General features: G+C 45.3%; 1 non-coding gene across 1 annotated transcript; it reads right to left on the bottom strand.

Annotated features, from left to right (window-relative positions):
* Window positions 1-10,141: 10,141 nt before the first annotated feature.
* LOC126033611 (U2 spliceosomal RNA) lies at window positions 10,142-10,332 on the bottom strand. Its single transcript, XR_007504471.1, has one exon. It is a non-coding gene; the product is annotated as a U2 spliceosomal RNA (small nuclear RNA).
* Window positions 10,333-23,552: the final 13,220 nt, after the last annotated feature.

Genomic DNA, 23,552 nt, shown 5'->3' with positions numbered 1-23,552 from the left:
GAGATTGCCAGTCAGGTGCATTCTGCCGCATGGGACACTTCTTGGCTCTTTTAGGCTGGGAAACTGAAAAGACATAAGAAAAGGAAGGCCGGCTTTCTCCCTAGTCTGGGGAGTGCTGGGAGGCTTGGCAGGCCCCCAGCCATCCTTGTCTTTTTCCCCTGACTCCAGGCCTTCCCTGGGTGCCAGCTCAGATGGCCAGAAGTGGGTTCAGGTGGACTCTTAGTGGTCCTCAGGTTCCCCCCTTGCTGTGAGCCAAACCTGTCCGCTAGACGCCAGCGCCTGCAAACAGATCCTTCGTGGATTTTCGGGAAAAAACCCGCGGGGAGAGAGTGGGGTACACGGATGTGCGAACGACGGAAAATATGTTGTAGAAATGAATGAAACCACGCAGATTGCATGGGGACTCTCGTTTACAGAAACGGGAGACAAATTTATTTTTTGAGCTAGGTGTTTTTAAAGGTTAGAGACTTGGAAGGCAGATGCAAATTCTAGACATCAAAGAGGCTGGGAAAGAATGAAGGACTCTAGCTTAAATTAGCATATAAGAGAGTTGAAACTGAAGGTGAAAAAGGCCAAGTTTGTTTGGGGTTCACTTGTTTTGGGTAAAACAGAAGGAAAAGGTAATTTACAGGTGGGACTGTTTCAGAGTTTCGGGGAAACACTGAATATTACAGAGGAAACTGAAAATTTGCTTCGTATTGGGTAAACAGAGCAAAAAGTGGAAATTACTTCACTCATGAGCTTAAGTTGAAAAACCAGTTCTTGGCACCAAGGTAGTTTTGACAGTGGGAGACTTTTGGCTGGATTGATTGCTGTTCTAGTAGAAAGAATTTACTAAGGCCTGATTTCTAATATAGGTTAAAAATAAAGAGAGAAATAGTTACAGCCCTTATGAAATTATGTCCAAATAATCCACGCAAAGGGTCAAGTGATTTTGACTACACTAAGCGGGCCTTTTTGGCAGATAATTTCTTTCTCAGGAGGGCACTCTACCTTGTGGTGTGTGCCTCTTCTGAGTGGGGTGTGACATTTCACCCTTTTTTTTTTTTTTTTTTTTTTTTTTTTTTGTGGGCACCTGGTGGCAATATTAGGCTTTTATTGGCTGTGAGCTTAGAATAGCCTCTTTGCACACTAGGGACCAAATAGGAGTTTGAATTACTGTTTGCATGCGAGGCAAAACACCTTACGTATGCTATTTTTTGTAATAAGTACAATTAGAAAGAATAGAGGACAGAACCAAAAGAGCCAAAAGTTATAATCATTATTTGCAAGGTGGGATAAGGAGCTATGATACACTTAGCTATATAAGGTATAAAGTATATACTATTATATGAAAATTAAAATATAGACAGGTTATAGTAATAATAAAAATTGAGAATGTGCACTGGCACTGAGTAATAATAAACAAATAAGGTAAGATACTATAAGTGAGAGAATTGTAAGGAGAAGATTGGGTAATACTACATTATTATGAAAAGTTAGAAATAAAGAAGCATAGAAAAGTTGGAAATTAGAGGACAATTTAAGCAATAGTAATAACATGGCCATTATGAAACAATTTTTGCTGGGAAATATTTGGAAGGGGAAATTACTGGTTTGCAAATTATAACACACTATACAAAAAAAAATTTTTTGTTACAATTTACAATGATAATAAAAATTTTGTTGCTGCTTTTAAGAAGGTAGGCTAAACAGGAAACATATATTTAGAAGAATAAAGATGATATTTTGTTGAAGAGTTCATAAGTTCAGTTTTAAATTTTAGAGTTCGTAAGTTCAGCTGTGGGTGTGACCGTTATCTGTTTTCAGGCAGCCTTCAGGGTCAAGCTGCGGGTGTGACGTCACTTGTTTCCAGGCTGTTTTTAGGGATTATTAGTGATGGCGTTTTTGCAGGATGTCACAGGACTGGGGGTTGAAAATGCAGCTGGAGTTGTTAGGTGAAATCAGCAGGGGTGTGGGTGTGAGCCTGTTAGCTTTATGCAGGAGGGAGACTGCTCTTCTTAGGCAGATAGCGTTAGTAGTTTCTGTGAAGTTTTTTGAAGAAAACTGGAAAACTGAAGTGAAAAAATTAGTGGGGGCATGGTAATTGTTTTACTTTGACTGGGTTCTCAGAGAAACTTTTTAGACCTGTGGAAAAATTAAATAGCTTTTAATTATGCTTTGGAGGAGCTGTATGCTTCCCCTTTTGGACTATGTTGTAGAAGTTCTATAAAACCAAAGGTTGTTAGAAGAAAGTGAGGGTAGAGAATTTGCATTATTTGTTTTTAGGATTTAAAAGGAGCTGTATTATTTGCCTATAAGAAAGGAAGAAAGATTTTTAGTTACTTTGATTGCAAGGGAATGCAATTGACTGGTATAATTTTGCAGTTTTAATTCCTGGAAAGGATTAAATTGATTAGTGGGATTTGAGCAGATTAGATTTAAAAACTCTAAGATTGTCTTAGAGGTGCACGTGTTCTTGTTTCCTGTGGGAGGATAAAAATTATTTTGCAATGAAATACAAAAATTAAGTAAAAGCATTTACAATTATTAATTAGTACAGATTGGTTATAAAACAAGGTAAGGTTATAATATTTAAATGCATTTTATAAGCAAGTAGATAAGGTAGTGGTGGTAGGTATATTTAGAGGCTAGAAATATTAGGAAAAATAAAAGAAGCAAAACTTATTAACATAGTAGCAATAAGATTATAAAGTAATGATTTTTATACTTAAAAAGGAGAGAAAATGTTTGTTAAGAAAACCGCAATAATTGACTTGATTATACTGTATACATTTTGAAATAAAAGAAAACAAATTTATAGAAAAATTTATAGAAACAATAGAGAGAAAATATTTTTGAGTTATGTAAATGAAAAGTTATGCACCAAACAAGACGTAAAAATTGATGTAACTTATTAGTTTGGCATTTTGTGTGAAGGCACATCTCCTGTATTTAGGAAGAAAACTTTAATGATTTTTTTGGGAGAAAACACAGCTGAATATTACTGTTAATTTGTATACTATAAATTTTTGGGTAAGAGTTACCGTGATAAGGTAGAGTAATTAGTACATGAATAAAACTTTTGTTACTAATGACAGTTTTTTGTAGTTAAGTAACTTATACTTAAATATTTTTTAAATGCATAAAAAAACAAATTACAGAAAGTAGTTACCAAATACAAGTTAACTAAAAAATTTTTATTTTAGATAGTTGAAAATTAAAATTATATTTTTAGACATTTTTTTTAAGATTGGAGAAAATTTTTTCTTTTTGGGGCAGGCCACTGAAGGCTGTTTGCAAATGTGGTTTGCAGAGAAGGTATTCTTGTTTATACATATGCAGATTAAGGTAGCCATTGAGTATAAACAAAAGATAAATTTAAAGATTTAAGAGGCTGAAAGCACAGAACAAGTAAATTTTTAAAATTGCAATAAGTTATGTAGCTCTGATTATATGATTACTGTATATGAGGTTAAAAAACATGCTTTATTACTAAAATTTTACCATATAAAGCATTAGATTAGGGTTTAGAAAATAATTTTGCACTAACAGACTGACAAATGAAATGGCCTGATTAATTAATTGTTAAAGTTGTAGACTTTTGGGGATAAGTTCCCTTTTATTAATAAAGGTACTAAAATTTGTTGAAAATTTGAGGCCATTTTTTGTAGATGAAATACACCTTAACTAATTAAAACCAGTGCTGACAGGTGGTATATGCCAGCTATTTGTTAACATTAGAAACTCTTATTAAGGCTTAAAGATGGAAATAATGAAAATTACCCTTATATTAAAATATAAGTAAATAAAATGCTAGAAGTTATTAAAGACGATTGAAAATTAGTTTTTTGATGTAAATTATTTTTGATAACAATAAAGAATTAACACAATTTGATACCAGTTTTAATATTATTATGACCAATGATAATATTACACAGTAATAAATCTATGTGACCAAAAAAAATTTTTTTTTTAAATTAAGTTGTAAAATATTAGGCAGACACAAAATTAATATTATGGTTAAATGTTAAGTAACTGCAACATTATCAGACAAATTTTGATTTATTAAAAACCTTTTAGAAAGAGAAATTTGGAAACCTTGAGAAATTTTGTTCTCATTCTGGTGACCACAATGAGCTCTCTGCGGGGGAGGGTTCCTTCCCCCTCAGGGCTAGAAGCCGCTTGAATTCAAAGCGCAAACACACCTTTTTTTTTTTTTTTTTTTTTTTTTTTGCTTTACCTCTTGAGGCGAGGTTTGACCTAGGAAAAAGCTGTTTGTTTTTTCAAAATTGCACATTTGTAATATGCTTAGTTATATAAAAGAAGCACACATTGTTTTCAGACACACAATTTTCAGTGCACACTTAGACAAACTTTTAGATTCACACAGCACATAAATTGACAAACTTATAGGTGCAGGTAAAAAGATGAGATAAGAAAAATTGTGGGAAATTTTTGGACGTCTCCAAATTATTCCCGCCAGATTTTTGCTGGCTATTAATAAAAAATTGTTTTAGGAAAAGATAAGATAAGGCCCTTTTAGAAGAAAATAGAAGAGTCGACTCTTAGTTAAAAAGGGAGTTTTTTGAAGAGAAATAGAAAAAAAATTAAGTTCATTTGTTTACCTTTATAAATTTTTAATTGGCGAATTTCTACTTTTGTTGCATTAGATATGACCTGCAACTTTTTTTTTTTTTTTTTTTGTGTGGTTTTTGGGTCACACCCGGCAGTGCTCAGGGTTATTCCTGGCTCCAGGCTCAGAAATTGTTCCTGGCAGGCACGGGGGACCATATGGGACGCCGGGATTCGAACGATGACCTCCTGCATGAAAGGCAAACGCCCCTACCTCCCATGCTATCTCTCCGGCCCCATGACCTGCAACTTTTACGGATACACACATATTTATAAAAGAAAAACTTTTGAGCAGAGACTTATGAAAAGAATTTATACATTAGATATGCAAAAATGTTATTAATTATGATTTTTTAGGACAGTTTTTAGCACATCTCTTCCCCAATATAGTATACGATGAATGAGGTAGAATATAGGGCTGGAAATTTCCTTTGCTTACACCATTATTCCAAGGTAGGACCTACAGCACTTTTTAGAACACTTTTAGGCAATCCTAGACCCCTCAAAGGGAATGGAACGTGTTCCACTACCCAGGAGTGGGGCAATCTTTTCCAGCGATGCAGGAAAAGTCTGCTCCGGTATCCACGTGGCCTAAAATATCTTTGTCCTGAATTTTTATAGATGTTACAAGTGGTTTTGAGGTGTTCTCATATTTCTCAAACATTACAGGAGAACAAGACTCAGTAGCATGAAAAGATGCAGCATACAGATTGTTTTGTTCTAAAAACTTTTTAACTTTTAGCACAGGAGAAACAGTAGCCAAAGCTAATTTTGATTCATCTATAACTTGGTGTTTTTTGGGAGATTCTTTTGTTTCTAAGTTTAGAGATGCCATAGAAGGAAACAGCTCTCAGTTGTTAAAAAGTTCTGAGCTATCTTTTTCTCTACCTAAGTCCTGATGGCTAGCTGTTTTGTTAGAAGTTATATTGGTCTTTTGCTTAGGCTGCTGACCATGACTATATTCATTTTCCGCCCTGGTAGCTTGTACTGATTCTTTTCTATCATCACCTACCATGACCTCTGTCCAAATTGCATAGACAAGATTTAGGTGGGCATCAGGACCATATCGTATCATATACGTCCTGGATGTCCTGCTGTACTAGTAGCCAATCTTCCAAACATAGAGTACCCCTTTCAATAAACCAGAGGCTATAAGTTTCTAAGAATAGAATAAATTGCTGTATCTGCTGTGGAGATATGCCTGAATCTCTTAGGCTCTTAGAATATACTTTATAGTATCAGAAAGAATTTGTTGCTTAGAATAATTTTGACCCATGTTCCCGTTTACCTTCTCGTCTTAAAGCTGGTACTTTTCCAGGGGTTCCTAGGCAACCTTGACGAGGGCAGTTCCGTGTCCTAAAATTGAAAAAGAGAAGGAAAGAAAGGATAGAAGAGGAAGAAAAGAAAAATAGCTTACCCCCTCTCCGAATAGCCCCAGACGTTGAGCGCCAATTGCTTGTGAGCCAAACCTGTCCGCTAGACGCCCAGCGCCTGCAAACAGATCCTTCGTGGATTTTCGGGGAAAAAACCCGCGGGGAGAGAGTGGGTACACGGATGGCGAACGACGGAAAATATGTTGTAGAAATGAATGAAACCACGCAGATTGCATGGGGACTCTCGTTTACAGAACGGAGACAAATTTAATTTTTGAGCTAGGTGTTTTTAAAGGTTAGAGACTTGGAAGGCAGATGCAAATTCTAGACATCAAAGAGGCTGGGAAAAGAATGAAGGACTCTAGCTTAAATTAGCATATAAGAGAGTTGAAAACTGAAGGTGAAAAGGCCTGTTTGTTTTGGGTTCACTTGTTTTGGGTAAAACAGAAGGATAAAGGTAATTTACAGGTGGACTGTTTCAGAGTTTCGGGGAAAACACTGATATTACAGAGGAAAAACTGAAAATTGCTTCGTATTGGGTAAACAGAGCAAAAAGTGGAAATTACTTCACTCATGAGCTTAAGTTGAAAAACCAGTTCTTGGCACCAAGGTAGTTTTGACAGTGGAGACTTTTGGCTGGATTGATTGCTGTTCTAGTAGAAAGAATTTTACTAAGGCCTGATTTCTAATATAGGTTAAAAAAAAAGAAATAGTTACAGCCCTTATGAAATTATGTCCAAATAATCCACGCAAAGGGTCAAGTGATTTTGACCTACACTAAGCGGGCCTTTTTGGCAGATAATTTTCTTTCTCAGGAGGGCACTCTACCTTGTGGTGTGTGCCTCTTCTGAGTGGGGTGTGACACCCCCTCCCTCCATACTCCAGGGGGGAGGAGTGCCATGGGAGGAGGGCGGGCAGACATCTGGCTTCTGGTTTCCTCCTTGAGTCTGGAGACCAGCTCTTGCCAGGTATGGGGTTTTGGGGAGGCCCCATACCAGAGCCTTTCTCCCTAGGCCTGGGGAGTGCTGGGAGGCTTGGCAGGCCCCCAGCCGGTTCTTGTCTTTTTCCCCCGACTCCAGGCCTTCCCTGGGTGCCAGCTCAGATGGCCAGAAGTGGGTTTCAGGTGGACTCTTAGTGGTCCTCAGGTTCCCCCCCTCCCTCCATACTCCAAGGGGGAGGTGCATGGGGAGGAGGGCGGGCAGATATCTGACTTCCGGTTTTCTCCTTGAGTCTGGAGACCAGCTCTTGCCAGGTATAGGGTTTTTCTCCCCTGGACTTCAGTCTTTTCCTGGGCACCGGTCTAGGTGGACTCTATAGTGGTCAACAGGGCTTTCCCCTATCTCTCCCTACGCTAATGTGAATGCACTCTGGGAGGAGGGCAGGCTTTCTAGCACTGTTTTATGTTGGGACAGTCAGTGGAAATTTTTTCTCTTTGTTTTCATATTGGTAGTATTGTGTGCATATATCCATAATATCCATCTTGTATTGGGACCCTGATACTGCCCCTACAAAGCTCATTTCTAATATTTTACTGCCTCAGTCCCAACCCTTACTTCCCCCCATCCTCCCATGTAGGTGCAGGTAATGACATGAAGCTTTACCACATAGAGTGATAAGTGCAGTTAGAGAAATAACTACACTGAAAGTTATCATAACAATGTGAATGAATGTGGTTTTGAAAAGAAAGCCTGTCTCGAGTACAGGTGTGGGTGGGGTGGGGAGTAGGTAGATCTGGGAAATTGGTGGTGGGAATCCTGTACTGGTGAATGGGGAGTGTTCTTTACATGACTGTAATCATACAACTACATTTTATTTGTAATCATGGTGTTTAAAAAAGATAATTAACCCAACAGACACACGAAACTTTTGCAAAAATTAATAAAACCCTAAATACCATGAAAAAAAAGATAATTAAAAAAATAGACATGCTTCACTCTGCTTTTCTTTGAATTTTTTACTAGTCTTAAAACAAAAATGGAAATTATGACTTTTATTTTAAAGAATAAAAACATGTTTCTGGGGGCCGGGCGGGGGTGGCGCTGGAGGTAAGGTGCCTGCCTTACCTGCGCTAGCCTAGGAGACGGACCGCGGTTCGATCCCCCCGGCGTCCCATATGGTCCCCAAGCCAGGAGCGACTTCTGAGCGCATAGCCAGGAGTAACCCCTGAGCGTTACCGGGTGTGGCCCAAAAACCAAAAAAAAAAACAAAAAAAAAAACAAAAAACATGTTTCTAAGTTAGAAAGAAAGAAAGAAAGAAAGAAAGAAAGAAAAGAAAGAAAGAAGAAAAGAAAGAGAGAATAAGAAAGAAAGAAAGAGAAGAAAGAAAGAAAGAAAGAAAGAAAAGAAAGAAAGAAAGATAAGAAAGTAATAAGGAAGAAGTAGGAAGGAAAGAAAAGGAACTGAATGACTGCAAGGCCACGATCAGGAATGAACGAAAAAGGACGGCCAGGATTAGTCTAGGCAGTGACCGTAGGACTATGCCAATCTTCCTCAAGAAGAAGAATAGTCTCCCTCTATCTTGGACCTTGGGGCTGTAAGGACACCAGCATGGAGATCATTGTTGTCAGCGTTCCAAGGCATGAAATTAAAGTCGTGTACCCCTAGCTAAATGCGGGCAAGTTCCCAAGGGAAGTAACTTCATGGGCAACTAGCAGAGAATTTGAGCTCAATTACGGAATGTCCAGCAGTATTGCGCTTCTCATGCATGTTGGCTGGGCCATGGCTGGTTCTCCTGTACCCTAGTTGCAGTTATCAGACCTGAGGGCTCCAAGCTCTCTGCACATGTTGCAGATTGGGGCAACAATATGCAAGAGAGACTAAATTGCTTACTGCAGGAGAATGAGGGACTTTGGGACACGTGCAGGCTGGGTTGCTTCCCTGATTCTAGGCTCCTTCGGCTTTATTGCCCATGTTTCACAAAACCCTGGGGTTGTGAAGCCAACTTTGGGCCTTGATTGTGGACCACTTGTGGAGCAGTCACAAGGGGCAGATGTGCATAATGCATGTTAGCTAAGAGGCAGGAGGTGCCTGGTCCCTTTTGCCCTTCGGGGGACTCTTATGTGGAAACTACGGCATGCAGTGGCACTTTCCCACCAACCAGGTATAGAGAAGAGAAACATGGCCTGCTCTCACAGGACACCAACCACCCATGCTGTAACGTCTGTCAAGAAATGACCTTCAGGGGCCCGGAGAGATAGCACAGCGGGCGTTTGCCTTGCAAACGGGTGTCCCATATGGTCCCCGTGCCTGCCAGGGAGCTATTTCTGAGCAGACAGCCAGGAGTAACCCCCTGAGCAATGCCGGGTGTGTGACCCAAAAACCAAAAAAAAAAAAAAAAAAAAAAGAAAAAGAAAAAAGAAATGACCTTCAGGACCGGGAGAGATTGCACAGTGGCGTTTGCCTTGCAAGCAGCGGATCCAGGACCAAAGGTGGTTGGTTCGAATCCCTGTGCCTGCCAGGAGCTATTTCTGAGCAGACTGCCGAGGAGTAATGCCTCCGGCAAGTGGGTTGGAAGTGGAACTGAAGGAACTCCCATCAGCCCCCAACTCTCAAGTCGTTTGCACTCACTCCAGCTTGTTCACCTGATGATGCTCACCTAATTAGAACTGTTCAGGAAAAATTCATTCTCGTCGAAGCCCAGTGTGGGAGCCATAGAGATCGCACAGCGGGAGGGCATTTGCCTCCAAGCAGCCGACCTAAGGTGGTTGGTCAGAATTGCGGAGTCCTACATGGTCCCCGTGCCTATACCAGGAGCTATTTCTGAGCAGATACCCAGGAGTACTAATATTTGAGCCCCAACGGGTGGGGCCCGAAGTCCAAAAATATACAAATATACCAGTTGGTTAAGCCGTTGGGAGTGGACCCAAAATTTAAGAAAACTGGATTGACAGCAAAAAAATACAATCCAGTTAAATCAAAGGAGTCTCTGGATCTCTCTTCCCACCTGCGTCTGCAACTTTTACTTCTTTCCAGTTAAAAGAAATACGAGGATGAAGATAAAGCCACAGTACAAGCTACAGTACAGATTATGAGAATTGTTTCAATAATTATTATCTCACAATCTGCAATGCCCAGGTGTTCTACACTACACCACTGGGGGCGACATGTACAAAAGGTAGACTATTATATCTTTCTTTGTAAAGACCGAAAATAAGAGGAGGTGCACCGTTCCCGGAGGTACTGCAATACCGGGTCGATGCGCGGAGCGGACGGAGCAAGCTCCTCTTCCGACTCCCAGCTCCAAAAATCCATTTAATATATTGTCCTCGGATAGAGGACGTATCAGATATTAAACTGATAAGAACAGATACTACACTTGATCTTAGCCAAAAGGCCGAGAAGCGATACCTGATGCCCGCTGCCTTCGTCCCTGCCAGATTCGGACACCGATGTTTAGCTTATGGTGAAAGCACTAAAATAAAAATTAGAAAGTAAAAGGCACACCATCCTGTTCCATTCTTGACCTTCTGACAGTCTGAGAAACGGCCACGCGGCTGCGCGGCACTGTTTCGGTTTTCTACATTCTTGGTTCTCCGCTTCCCAGTTGACAGCGCGGCCCTAATCTAAATGCCCCGCCCCCTCGGGAGAGGCGGGGCCACAGACAGAAGCTCCAATCCTGGAGCGCAGTTCGGTGGGAGGCCCCGCCCCTCCGACTGCGGGCTCGGGTGGGCGGGGCCTGGGCTGGCGCGAGGCTCCCGGAAGCCTCCACGCACTCGGCCCTCCCGCCCCTGCTGCGGGCTCTTCGACCCCGTTGCCCATGACAGTGCCCGACGCGCGGCCTTGGCGACCACTCTGCCGCGGCCCTCCCCGTCTCTGCGACTGCGAGAGGCAGTTGAGCCTTCTTTGGGAACGCGGAAAATCGAGGCCTTCGGCCCCCAAACAGCAAGGGGGTGAGGGGCCAAGGCCTCTCTAAGGCAGGCGCCCCTCACCTCCCTCCCTCCCTCACTAGAGGACGATCCCCGGCAACTCCTGAACGCCCAGGAGAGGCTGTGAAGGAACTCACAAAGAGAGACCCTTCTTCAAACCTCAGGAATCGCGGACACCCAAGGAGACTCGGAGACCGACTTGATGCAATCGCAGGAGGGTTTATTAGAGCACGAAGTCACACATCAGCATGCTGAGGCCAAACCTCATACTCCATGCATGAGCAGAGGAGGTTTGACGCCCCCTCAAAGGTTTCAACAGGGTTTATATAGAGAAACCTTAACAAGCTTAGGAGGAGGTTACAGACAGCTATGGCCGTGGCGGGAAAGAGGTATTTGCTTATCGCCGGGAACACACATGGGGCTGCGACATACCTAGGAGACCCGTGAAGAGGGTCTGCTTATCTTTATGAGGCGGTTACGCTTTGTTCTGTGCGCATGTGGAGGGGTTGTAATTTTCCATCATACAATTTCTTATGAGCAAGCAGGAACAGAAGCTAAAAGCATAATTAACCTAACTGCTAAGAAATCACTTAAACAAAAAGGAATTCCTTCCTTAAGAACAAATGAACTCTCTTAAATCATAATCAGATGGAACGCTAAAGGGAAATTTTTATTCTCACATTCCCCACTTTTTTTTTGTAAATAGCTCTAATCTTAGAGCAACCCTTCTTCCATTTGTAAGTTCTGATACTGTTGTTTAAGAATCATCACCTGGATTGTGTTTATTCTATCTTTTACAAAGGCAACCAACCTATTTAAGATGCAAGGGCCAAAAGTAAGTAGAAGGAACAGGATTACTAAGGGACCAGCTAGGGTAGAAATTAAGGTAGTTAACCAAGGGGACCGATTAAACCATCCTTCGAACCACCCTTGACGAGAGTCTCTTTCTTTCTGGCGTATGTCTAACCTTTCTCTTAGCTTTGCCATAGAGTCTTTTACTACCCCGGAATGGTCGGCATAAAAACATTCTTCTTTTAGAGCAGCACACAACCCTCCTTCTTTTAAGAACAAAATGTCTAATCCTCTCCTGTTTTTTAGGACTACTTCTGACAAGGAAGTGAGAGACTCTTCGAGTTTGGTAATGGATTGTTCTATTATGCCCAAATCTGTGTCCATGGCAGCTCGTAGCTCATCATAATAATGGGGTATCTGTATGAGGGCGGTGGTTCCAGTTCCAATACCAGCTGCTACTCCTAACCCTAGAAGGACTGCCAGAGTAATAGTTACTGGCTCTCTCTTCCGGCGGTATTTTTCTTTAAACTTATTAAAAAAAAGAATCACTATCATGGTATAAAAGCCGGGGAACTAACTGGACCAAAACACAAAAATCTGCAGATGCGTTAAAAACAGCGGTGGATATGCAGGGAGTAAGCCCAGTGTTGCAAGCTCACACAGTGTCTGGCGGAGGGACAAGATACTGGCCCTCACTGTTGGACTTGGGTCTAAGAGTGTGGTTACAGAGATGTTGTTTGTTAAGGGGGACCCGGCCCAGACACAGACCCTTCCCTGAAACGGCCTCTAGAGTCAGCTTTTTGTTTCTCCCCAAGGGCACTTGGAGGGACTTCGGGTTGTATTGTAAGTTCTATTCTGAGCAATTCCCTCATAATAAGGGGGGGATGCAGCATAGCACAACCAGCACGATTGAGTGATGGTTGGGTTGATTCGGTTGAGTACTAGGAAGGCTCCCTCAATTAGGCCTAAAAGACGTTCCTCCATTCTGGGGGGAGCTATAGTTGCCACCCCGTTGGCTAAAGTTACACCTTCGGTTGGGGGGGGGGTGCTGAGTGGAATCTCTCCTGGAGTTAGGTCTAGGAGTAGGGGTTCTGGGCCATAACAGTTGGGAACCGGCCAGAACGGAGTTTGGTTCGACTGACCTGGTGGGAGGGCTTTGCACCTTTAACCTGAGCCAGAACGAGAACCCAGGGTCTCTTCCCCCCACGTAGTATCGGAGGCCCCACTGCTTTCCTTTCAACCACCCTTCCTTCTCCCGTTTTCCTGGTTCTGTAAACGTGATGTTTAGGGCGTTAAAGCCTTTGCTACTTTTAGTCACCCTAATGAGGTTCCAACTGGAGGTGGGTTTCCAATAGGTGGTGCCAGTAGTTTCGCACCCCCATGCTTTACAGAAGAAGCTTTCTATTCCTCCACAGCCTTTCTTTTGGTTTTTTCTGGGACACACATAAAAGGGTTCTTGACCTAGCTTCCTCTGTTGAGCCAGGCTACTACATCCTGGTAGGTCTGCTACATGTTGTCCTTGCGAGCTCACTTCTTGTATTAAGGCTCGCTTCTGATAGACCACTTTACCGTGAGGGACTGTCTCAGGTGACTCGTCAGGGATATCCCAGGCCTCTACTCCTGCGATGAAAGCACAAACGTCCGGGAGCAAGGGGGGCCACCAAGTGAACGGGGGCCTCACCTCCGAAGTACTTCAAATAACTTCTGAGGTCTGAGATAAAACTTCCCAAGTCAGAGTTATAGGAGCGTGTGGATTACTGCTCCGGGCAAGTAAGGTGGTGCAAACGAAGCTTAAGAGGGTTATCGGTCTTTTCCACTCTCCACTCATCACTCTGTTCAACGGGGATTTTCTTCACGTGAGAAGCGTGAATCCAGACTGCAATTCCGTTCACCTTGACAGCCGTCGGGCCAACTTCCAGAGCCTTAAGATGAACAAACAGAGCAGAAGGTGAATGAGGATCCAGGGCGGGGTCCAATACTCCCTGGCCCGGCTAAAGGGGGCGGTTCCATAGAGGATTTCAAAAGGGGAAAGTCCAAAACGCCCGGGGTGTTTTGAACCCTGAGGAGTGCAAAGGAAAGGAGGGTCACCCAGTTTTCCTGCCTGGTCTCTACAGCCAATTTGTGAGGGTCTCTTTTAGAGTTTATTCATTCTTTCTACCTGTCCTGAGCTTTGGGGTCTATATGCACAATGTAATTTCCAATCAGTCCCCAATTGCTTGGCCAATCCCTGACTTACCTGGGCGACGAATGCAGGCCCATTGTCTGAACCAATTACCTTTGGAATTCCGAACCGGGGCAGGATTTCTTCTAAGATTTTTTTGTCACTATTTGGGGGTTTCGCTCTTAGTAGGAAAGGCTTCAACCCAGCCTGAAAAAGTATCTATGAAACTAAGAGGTATTTGTTACCATATCTGCCAGGAACAACTTCTGTGAATCTACCTCCCAATAGACTCCAGGTCTGTCTCCCCGTAGTCGCTTCCCTGTTCAAAAGATGAGTAGCTAGCATTTGTTAGGGTGCAAGCTCTGCAGGACTTGGTTATTTGTTCAGTTATAGACTGTAATTTGAGGACATGATAGCTTGAGGTTTTAATTAAGTCGCACAGTTTTCTTGCCCCTAAATGAGTCATACGGTGGATAGCTCTTACGTAGCCTCTCCTCTTGATGGGGTAAGATTATTTTCCCTTCCTTGGTGATGATAGTTCCATGGCTGCACAGGCCATCAGTAATTCCTTTTTCCGTTAAGCTTTTGATTTCATTCCAATCCTCTAAAGTGTACTTTAAGTCAGGGGTGTCATCCTCTGGGGGGCCTTCTTCTTTTTTTCCTTGGTACGTTCAGAGCAAGGGAGACTGCCCCTTGTGCCGCCAACTTTGCGGTCTGGTCAGCCATTCTGTTTCCCACTGCTACTGAGTCTTTTCCTTTTTGATGCCCGGGCAGTGGATAATAGCACCTTTTTGGGCAAATGCACAGCTTCTAAGAGAGTGAGAATTTTTTTTTATTTTAACTTCTTTACCAGCAGACGTCAGGAGCCCCCTTTGTTTATAGATAGCCCCATGAAAGTGGGCGGTGGCGAACGCGTACCTACTGTCAGTGTAGATGTTTATGGCTTTTCCCTCTGCCAGCTCGAGAGCCTTTGTTAAGGCTTGGAGCTCCGCCTTCTGTGCCGAAGTTCCCTCTGGCAGACTGCTGGCCCAGATTACTTTTTTCCGTCTACCACAGCCCGCCGGCCCTTCTCTTTCCATTAACCATAAAACAGCTCCTCTGTGTACCAACTCGGTGTTCCTGGCCAGGGCAAGTCTGTCAGGTCCTTCCGAATTCCGATTTCTTCGGCCAGCAGGTCGACACACGAGTGTACTGGGGAAGATTCATTAGTTTCGGGGAGAAGGGTTGCCGGGTTGAGAGTGGGGAGGAGCGAAGGCGATGTGGTCGTTTAACAGGAGGCTCTGGTAATGCGTCATCCGGGCATTGGTCATCCATCGATCGGGGGGCTGCCTGATGATGCTTTCCAAGGCATGAGGGGCGATTATAGTTACATGTTGTCCCAAAGTGAGCTTGTTGGCATCTTTCACCAGGAGAGCAACTGCAGCTATAGCCTTCAGGCACAACGGCCATCCGCTCGCCACAGGGTCCAATTTCTTTGAGAGTAGGCTACGGGTCTTTTCCATGGCCCTAGGGTTTGCGTCAATACTCCCGAGCCACACCCGCTCGTTCATCTACATATAAAGTGAATGGTTTTGTCAAGTCTGGGAGAGCTAGGGCCGGGGCGTGAGCAGGGCAGTTTTTATCCCTTCAAAAGCTCTCTGGTGCTCTGGGGTCCAGACAAAAGCGGCTTGATCTCGAGTGAGTGGGTACAGGGGGGCGGCCAAGGTCGAAACCAGGTATCCAGAGCCTACAGAAACCTGCCGTCCCCAGGAATTCTCGTACCTGCGGAGTTGTAGGCACTGGGATAGTGATCACTGTCCTTTTTCTTGCCTCGTTAGCCACCTCTTTCCGTCTTTCAGTATATATCCTAGATAGGTCACTTCAGTGCGACACAGCTGCGCTTTTTTTGCTGATACCGGTATCCCAACTCACCCAGTTCCTCGAGGAGCCTACCAGTTCCCTGCTCACATGCCTCCTTAGTGGCTGCAGCTAAGAGCAGGTCGTCACGTACTGCAAGAGCGAGACTTGAGGATTTTGAGCCCTGAAGGTAGCCAAGTCCCTGTGGAGCGCTCGTCAAATAGCGTTGGGGAGTTTTTAAATCCTGAGGCAGTCTGGTCCATCAGCTGGCCTGTATGTCCCCTTCCGGGTCTCTCCATTCAAAGGCAAACAGCAATTGACTGTTAGGGTGGAGCCGGAGACAGAAGAAGGCATCTTTCAAGTCTAGCACGGTATACCACACCCGATCTGGTGGGAGGGAGCTGAGCAAGTTGTAAGGATTTGGTACAGTAGGGTGTAAGTCCTGGACCCTCCGGTTGACTTCCCTCAAGTCCTGCACTGGGCGATAATCACCGGTGCGGGTTTTCGTACTGGTAGGAGAGGGGTGTTCCAAGGAGACTGGCAGGGCACCAAGATGCCTTGCTGCAAAAGTTTCTTAATGTGGGGTCGAATTCCTTCCTTCGCTTCCCTGCTCATGGGGTATTGCCTAACTGAGATGGGCGAGGCGCCCCTTGAGCTCCACCACTACTGGAGGCACTCTTTTTGCCATGCCTACTCCAGTCTGTTCCGCCCATACCTTAGGGTATTTGTCGAGCCATTCTGGGCGACTGTTTGACTGAGCTTAGGCTGTGGAGGCGATATTCTTCTTCCAACTGGACTGTTAAACAAGTTACAGGAGTTTCTCCCCAAGTAATTTCGGCCCACTAGGGTGAACTGGACCTGAGCCTTAAGTTTGGTTAACAAGTCTCTTCCTAAGAGGGGTTGGGCACTCGGGAATGACCAGGAAGGAGTGGGTCACTTGGCCTCTTCCAATGTCTAATTTTTTCTAGTTGTCCAGGGGTATAATTTACTGCCGGTAGCTCCTATCACCATAGTTCTTTTCTGTCCTAGCTGGCCCAAGGCCTGGTGAGTACTGAGTGCTCGGCACCGGTGTCCACTAGGAAATTAACAGGAGTCCCCTCTACTAAGAGTGTTACCCTAGGCTCGGGAGGGGGCCCGAGCCCCGTCTCCCCTAGTCCTCATCCAAAGCCAGAACTTTAGGTCCTCTTGAGTGTTTCTTGGGGCATTCTCTTGCCCAATGTCCCTTTTCTTTGCAGTAGGCACACTGATCCTTATCCAGCGGTGGTCCTTGCTTCCTTGGGGGTCTTTTTGTCCTGTCGCCCAGGTACCCTGCCTGTCCTTTCCTCTCTCTGTTAATTTTACTGTCTCCTATTACTGCGGCCAATATCCTAGTCAAGTTTCTTTCCTGTGGCGGTCTCGCCGATTCTCCCTTTCTTCTACCTCTCTCCTCTTCTTTCTCTCTTTTCTTCCTCTGTCTCCCTCTTGTGAAACACTTTCTCAGCCTCCTTCACTAGATCAGGTAGGGAGTAATCCTGAAGTCCGTCTAGCCTCTGTAACTTTCGTTTTATGTCTGGGGCAGATTGCCCTAAAAGCCATTGCTACTGCTGCCTGCTGCCTAGCGAAGTCGGATCGAAAGGGGTATACCTTCTATAGGCCTCCATTAAACGCTCCAGAAAGGGCGGCTCAGTAGGACCCTGAATAACCTCCCTTACTTTAGCCAGATTGGTGGGCTGTCTTGCAGCCCCTCTGAGACCCGCTATCAGAGCCCGGCGGTAGACGGTGAGACTCCTACCTTCCCGGTGTTGAAGTCCCAGTCAGGTCTGGTCAGGGGAAACCCTTCATCTATAAGATTGGGGAGGTTAGTTGGTGTCCCGTCAGCACCAGGGACATTTTTTCGGCTTCCAAAAGGATTCTCTCTTTTTCTGTTGTAAAGAGGACTTGGAAGAGCTGCTGACAATCATCCCAGGTGGGTTGGTGAGAAAACATTAGGGATTCTAGAAGTCCGTGAGGGCTGAGGGATTGTCTGAAAAGGAAGGATGGTTAGTTTTCCAATTATAGAGATTGGCTGAGGAAAAAGGCCAATATTGTAGAGGAGGGAGCTGGTCTTCCCTGGTGGGATGCGATCCTGGAGGGGGAGGTGATAGTTTCAGCTTCTGGCTACGGCCTTTTCAGCTTCGAGTTTCCCTGCCGGTCCTGGTGCTGATGAACCTGCAACAGAGGACTGTCTCGTGTCGAAATGTTCTCCTGGCGGTGCTGGCTGGGCTGGCTGGGGAGGAAGCCGGGCTGAGCATAAGGGGGAGGGAGAGGGAGATCAAGAAGGGGGTCGCTGTCTATCTCAGGATAAAGAGGTGGGGGAGCTGAGGGCCGTGGAGAGGTAGTAGCCTCTGGTTTTGGGTCTGAGACGACCGCCACTGTTGTGGGGCTGCCTCAGGGGGTTCGAGAACCCAAGGCTTGACCCATGGTGGTGGGTTTAGGACGAGGTCCAGCCAGACGAGGACATAGGGGACTTGGTCCGGGTGTCCTCCTTCAGTCTGGAAAACAATCTTCTTAACTGCAGAAATAAGGGGCAGGTTAAAAACACCTTCCGGGGCCAGCCGACCCCAAAGGTGGGCCATTCAGAAGAGCAAAGTCTGCCAAGGCCCCTTCCGTATTTCAACAGACAAATTGCGGGCCCTAGTCCTAACATCAGTCCAGTGGGTTAAAGTCAAAGTCAGGGGAGTCGTCACAGTCTGTCCCATTTTGGACCTGATCTCAAGAAAAACTGACACAGATACAATAATCAGAAGGAGAATAAACCAGAAAAGGCGCCGTTCATGCGTTGCCCAGAGGCACCGAAGTGAGTCAGATGGCCGACCCTTTTGTCTGCGGCTTGGCCGATGAGGAGAAGAATCTCCTCACGGCTTTCGAATGAGGGTCCACCAGGCATCCCTGGTCCTCCCTCCTGTCCCCCGGGACGTCTCCCAGGGTGGATGGACAATGTGGACCCCTGGACGCGTCTGTCCTTATCCACCAAGCCCGAAAGTATAGCGTCCGTAACCCAACACTGCGATCGCTTGTCCCAGAAAATCAAAAGTATAGGCGAATAGCTAAAGAGATGACAGAATTACAACAGGTTTCCAGGATGACACATAAAACATAGGAAAACAAAGTCATAACCTACCAAGATCAGATCCAGAAACCGAATTTGTTAAGAAGCAAAGTGTCAGACAGCTATAAGGGGCTTGTGTTTTGCTTAAACCAATATGTTCTTAATCGATGCTCAGTTTTTTCTTCTGCGGGGGACAAGCCTTTATCTGGAGAGGCTTGGCTGAGACCCCCTTATCCTTTCACAAGGTTTTCGATACCGGACCTCGCCCTCTGGCTATTAATTGAGGTACCTGCGCCGGGGGTTATTTGTGAGTCGGACTTAGAATTGTCAAGGAGACAGACAGACAAAGGAGGCAGTAAGGGAGGAATCAAAGAATCACTTAGAGGTACAACTTTAAATTCTTACGGAATAGTTCTTAACTTACAGGCAACATCAATAACCAGCTTCTGTAGTTGCAAACCAGTTACAAAAGTCAGCTTGCGCAGAACCAGAAAGTGAATCCGAAACCACACCAGCAGAGATCAAACAAGACGAGACTAACCGGGCAAACAAAAAACACGGATGCTCACCTCCAAGTGGGTCTGGGGTCTCTGGGTTGTCGCGCCAATCCAGGCAACCCCCAAATGAAGGAACTCACAAAGAGAGACCCTTCCTCAAACCTCAGGAATCGCGGACACCCAAGGAGACTCGGAGACCGACTTGATGCAATCGCAGGAGGGTTTCTTTTTTTTTTTTTTTCCGTGGTTTTTGGGTCACACCCGGCAGTGCTCAGGGGTTATTCCTGGTTCCAGGCTCAGAAATTGCTCCTGGCAGGCACAGGGGACCATATGGGGCGCCGGGATTCGAACCGATGACCTCCTGCATGGAAGGCAAACGCCTTACCTCCATGCTATCTCTCCGGCCCCCGCAGGAGGGTTTCTTAGAGCACGAAGTCACACATCAGCATGCTGAGGCCAAACCTCATACTCCATACATGAGCAGAGGAGGTTTGACCCCCCTCAAAGGTTTCAACAGGGTTTATATAGAGAAACCTTAACAAGCTTAGGAGGAGGTTACAGACAGCTTTGGCCGTGGCGGGAAAGAGGTATTTGCTTATCACTGGGAACACACATGGGGCTGCGACATACCTAGGAGACCCGTGAAGAGGGTCTGCTTATCTTTATGAGGCGGCTACGCCTTGTTCTGTGCGCATGTGGAGGGTTGTAATTTTCCATCATACAATTTCTTATGAGCAAGCAGGAACAGAAGCTAAAAGCATTATTAACCTAACTGCTAAGAAATCACTTAAACAAAAAGGAATTCCTTCCTTAAGAACAAATGAACTCTTAAATCATAATCAAACTGAATGCTAAAGGGAAATTTTTATTCTCACAGCTGCAAGTCAGAAAGCAAAGCCCTGTTCTCCCCGGGCAGACCAGGCTTCTTCCAATGAGCGTGGAAGCCAGAGAGAATAAAAGAGCATGAACGCCTAAAGTGAAAGCCTACTCCCCTACTTACCCCAGAGCTGAGCTCCCTTATCTTGGGGGCAGTAAGCAGGTGCTAACTTCTGACAGCCAAATCTTAGGCCCCAAAGGAGTGACTGCACCGTTCCTGAGCAAGCTGTAATAATACCAGGCCGATGCGTGGAGTGGATTAAGCAAGCTCCTATGCTCCAAAACCCTTGAACATAGTTTTCTTAGAGGAGAATGCATCACATGTGAAACTGATAACACCCGAAGTTGCACTCCAAGCAAAAATGCGGAGAAGCAATCACGATTCGCCACCTCACCCACTCCCTCGTTTGCCTTGCAAGCAGGACCATGGTTCGAATCCCAGCATCCCATACGGTCCCCCGTGCCTACCAGGACGGATTTCTGAGTGTAGAGCCAGGAGTAACCCCTGGGCACGGGTGGGTGTGACTCAACAACCAAAATAAATAAATAAATAAATAAATAAATAAATAACCTATCCCTATATTGACCATATATAAAGTAATTCTCTTGAGTAGGAATCAAATACACACAAAGAAATCATTTTATAATTACTTTATTATGAAATAAAGCATTAGAATCTAATGAGCTGAAGCCGCATGTTACGGATGAAATTGGAATTTCTCCCACAGCACACCAGAACATATCTCATGGCACACTAGTGTGCTACGGCACAGTGGTTGAAAAATGCTGATCTATAGGGCCCTCGGCATGGACATCCAAGGAAGACAGAAATGGAACGAGTTGAAAGGAAAACACTTTCACAACATTTAAATCAGCTTTTTCCTCCAACGGAGCCAATACCAATTTGCAAGACGAATTCACATTATGATAAGCCAAACATTTTTCTAGAAATTTCTTCACCTCATCATTTTTAATTTGTATTTTCAAAGCATCTTTAAGCTTAGCCACAAATTCTACATAAGGCTCATGGGGACCTTGGATGATTCTTAAAAAGGTTTCCTTGACAGTACTGTTAGCATCAATTCTTTCCCACACAGACAATGCAATGTCTTTTAATTATTTTTGAGATTTCCTTAGGTAAAGCCGCTTGTGCTTGGACATCTGAATATTGATTTTCTCCCATTAATAATCGAGGGATTAACCTCTGCCACTCGTTGTGTGTGTGTGTGTGTGTGTGTGTGTGTGTGTGTGTGTGTGTGTGTGTGTGTGTGTGTGTGTGTGCGCTATCGGGACTATACAGTTTGGATTTCACACCCTCTGCATTCGGTTCGCTGTTTAGATGGCAGGCATTTTTCAGCAAGTTTTTTAAAGTCATGCAGAGTCCAAACTGTTTTTCGATACCAAATTCTTAGTATCTCCAGACAGGATGGAGAGGTCGCCCCAAAATCTTTACATGCTTTTTTAAACCGTTCCACATCCTCCATTTCGAGAGGTTGATAAATTGAAACACAGACTAGAGTCTGCAATGGAGTTGAGGCCGGATGAGCAGGAGTACCCTGCACAGGGCTCTGAGGCCTGAAATGTGGAGTACTAGAATGGGATTCATTGTCTGAGTTGCCACTAACATGGGAGTCCATATCGTGAACAGAATCAGGACTCCCGTGTGAACTTAGCACCGGAGGTTGGTCATCAGTGTCAAGATTCTGATTTAAATCGTGAGTGTCTAAAGTACGTGTCCGGGTTGATTTTTTCCCGGCAAAAATACCTATATCCTTGATGTTAGTGCTAGATTTATCAGCTTGTAGCCCAGTCTGGATTTTCCTAGGATTCATTTTTTTAGCGTCCATACTGGTCGCCACTTTACAATTTCCACACTGTCTATTTCCTACCCACCAGCCAATGCCTATGCACACCGTAGCCATATTAGCCAACACAGAAATTCTATAAACTATAACTGATGGAGACCACTCCAGCGAAGCAAATATGAGAGTACAAATTCTCGATTGAAACAAAGAGCAACCACCCCACGACAATAATAATTGTTAGTGCCAAACCAAGTGGTTTACATCTAAACAGAATGCACTTGAATAATGCCAAACTAATGCGTTTAATAACAGGTCCTATAATGAGCTCGAGTAACCAGCGAAGGACCTCCAGAAGCAATTTCCAAATGTCACTTATAGTGACATAGGGTCCAGATTCACCTGTTCCGGGTACCATTCGTTGGGGTAAATTGAACCGTGACAAATGGGTAGATTGAGAGTCCAGAAATATCTCCCAAAGTAAGAGAATAAACGCCATTCTATCGTTCCTTTTCGTGGACCGGAAATAAAGCAATCTAAGTTGATATATAAGGCTGGAGAACAATAAATATAAAGAGTCTAGAGATACTTAAATAATTGACCACAACTGGGACCACTGAAATAACAAAAGGTTTCCTCCAATAAACTTCTTTGCCAAAGAGAGATGCAAGATCTCTAGCAAGACTCCAATAATAGAGACAAGCAAACTAAGTTTCTTGAATCCTAATTGGGAAACTCCACTTACTAAGTTGTATTAATTGATAAATTTCAGGCTCAAATGCAATATTAATATGATAAAGGTAACTAGTAGTTAACATTAACGAAAGGCTCAAAGCCTACACTGCCAGCCTGAGCGCCGGTACACCCTCAAGTTCCCCTGCCTTTTCCCTTACGGTGAGCAATCACCCCCTCCACGGACGCCCGTTAGCTTCCCGGAGCCAGACGGAGGCTGAAGGCGGCCCCCAGGGCGCAACGTCCTATTCGGGACAGTTGGCTCGCTCGAAGCTCCTGGGCGCGGGACCCACGGCTCCCAGAAACCCGCGCGGTTCAAATTTGCATGCCCCGCCCACTCCACCCGCGCTTCCGGCCGCTCCGCGCTGACCCGGCAGGGAAACAAGGCTTTTTCCTTTTGCACGCTTCCGCTTCCGGTTTTCCTCCCGCCACTGTCAAGGACGAGGCGCCGCCGTCGCCTCGCTGGAGCCTCGGGTAAGGCGCTGGCCCGGCACCTCCCGCACCCCGATGCCCCCGATCCCGGCCTGCAGGACCCCCAAGCCCTCCGGCTGCGGGCGGAGGCCCTGACCCCCCCCTCGCCCATCTGTTTCCTAGGCACCCGGCCAGCGAGCGACCCCCGAAGAAGGAAGGAGCCGGCGTCCGGTCCCGGAGCCCAGGGTGAGCGCGCCTGCAAGGGCCAGCAGTCGGGGTCCCCGGGCAGAGCGCCCCTCAGGCGGGAGACCCTCCCCGCGACCCCCGAGGCCCGCGCCAGGCCCCGCTGCGGCGCATTTGCGGGTTCCCGGCCGGGGGCGGGGTGCGGGGGTGGAGGGGCCGCAGGAGGAGGACGAGGCATTGAGACGCGAGATGAACCGAGGAGAGCTAAGAAGAGCCTCTGTGGGGGGGAAGGAGCGCCCCCAAGCCCAGCTAGGCTGAGGGTCCTCAGAAAGCCCAGGGGAGC

Source organism: Suncus etruscus, chromosome 1 (genome assembly GCF_024139225.1).
Source record: "Suncus etruscus isolate mSunEtr1 chromosome 1, mSunEtr1.pri.cur, whole genome shotgun sequence".
NCBI lineage: Eukaryota > Metazoa > Chordata > Mammalia > Eulipotyphla > Soricidae > Suncus > Suncus etruscus.
Note: the sequence above shows the minus strand (reverse complement) of the source record. Positions and strands in the feature narration are given on the sequence as shown.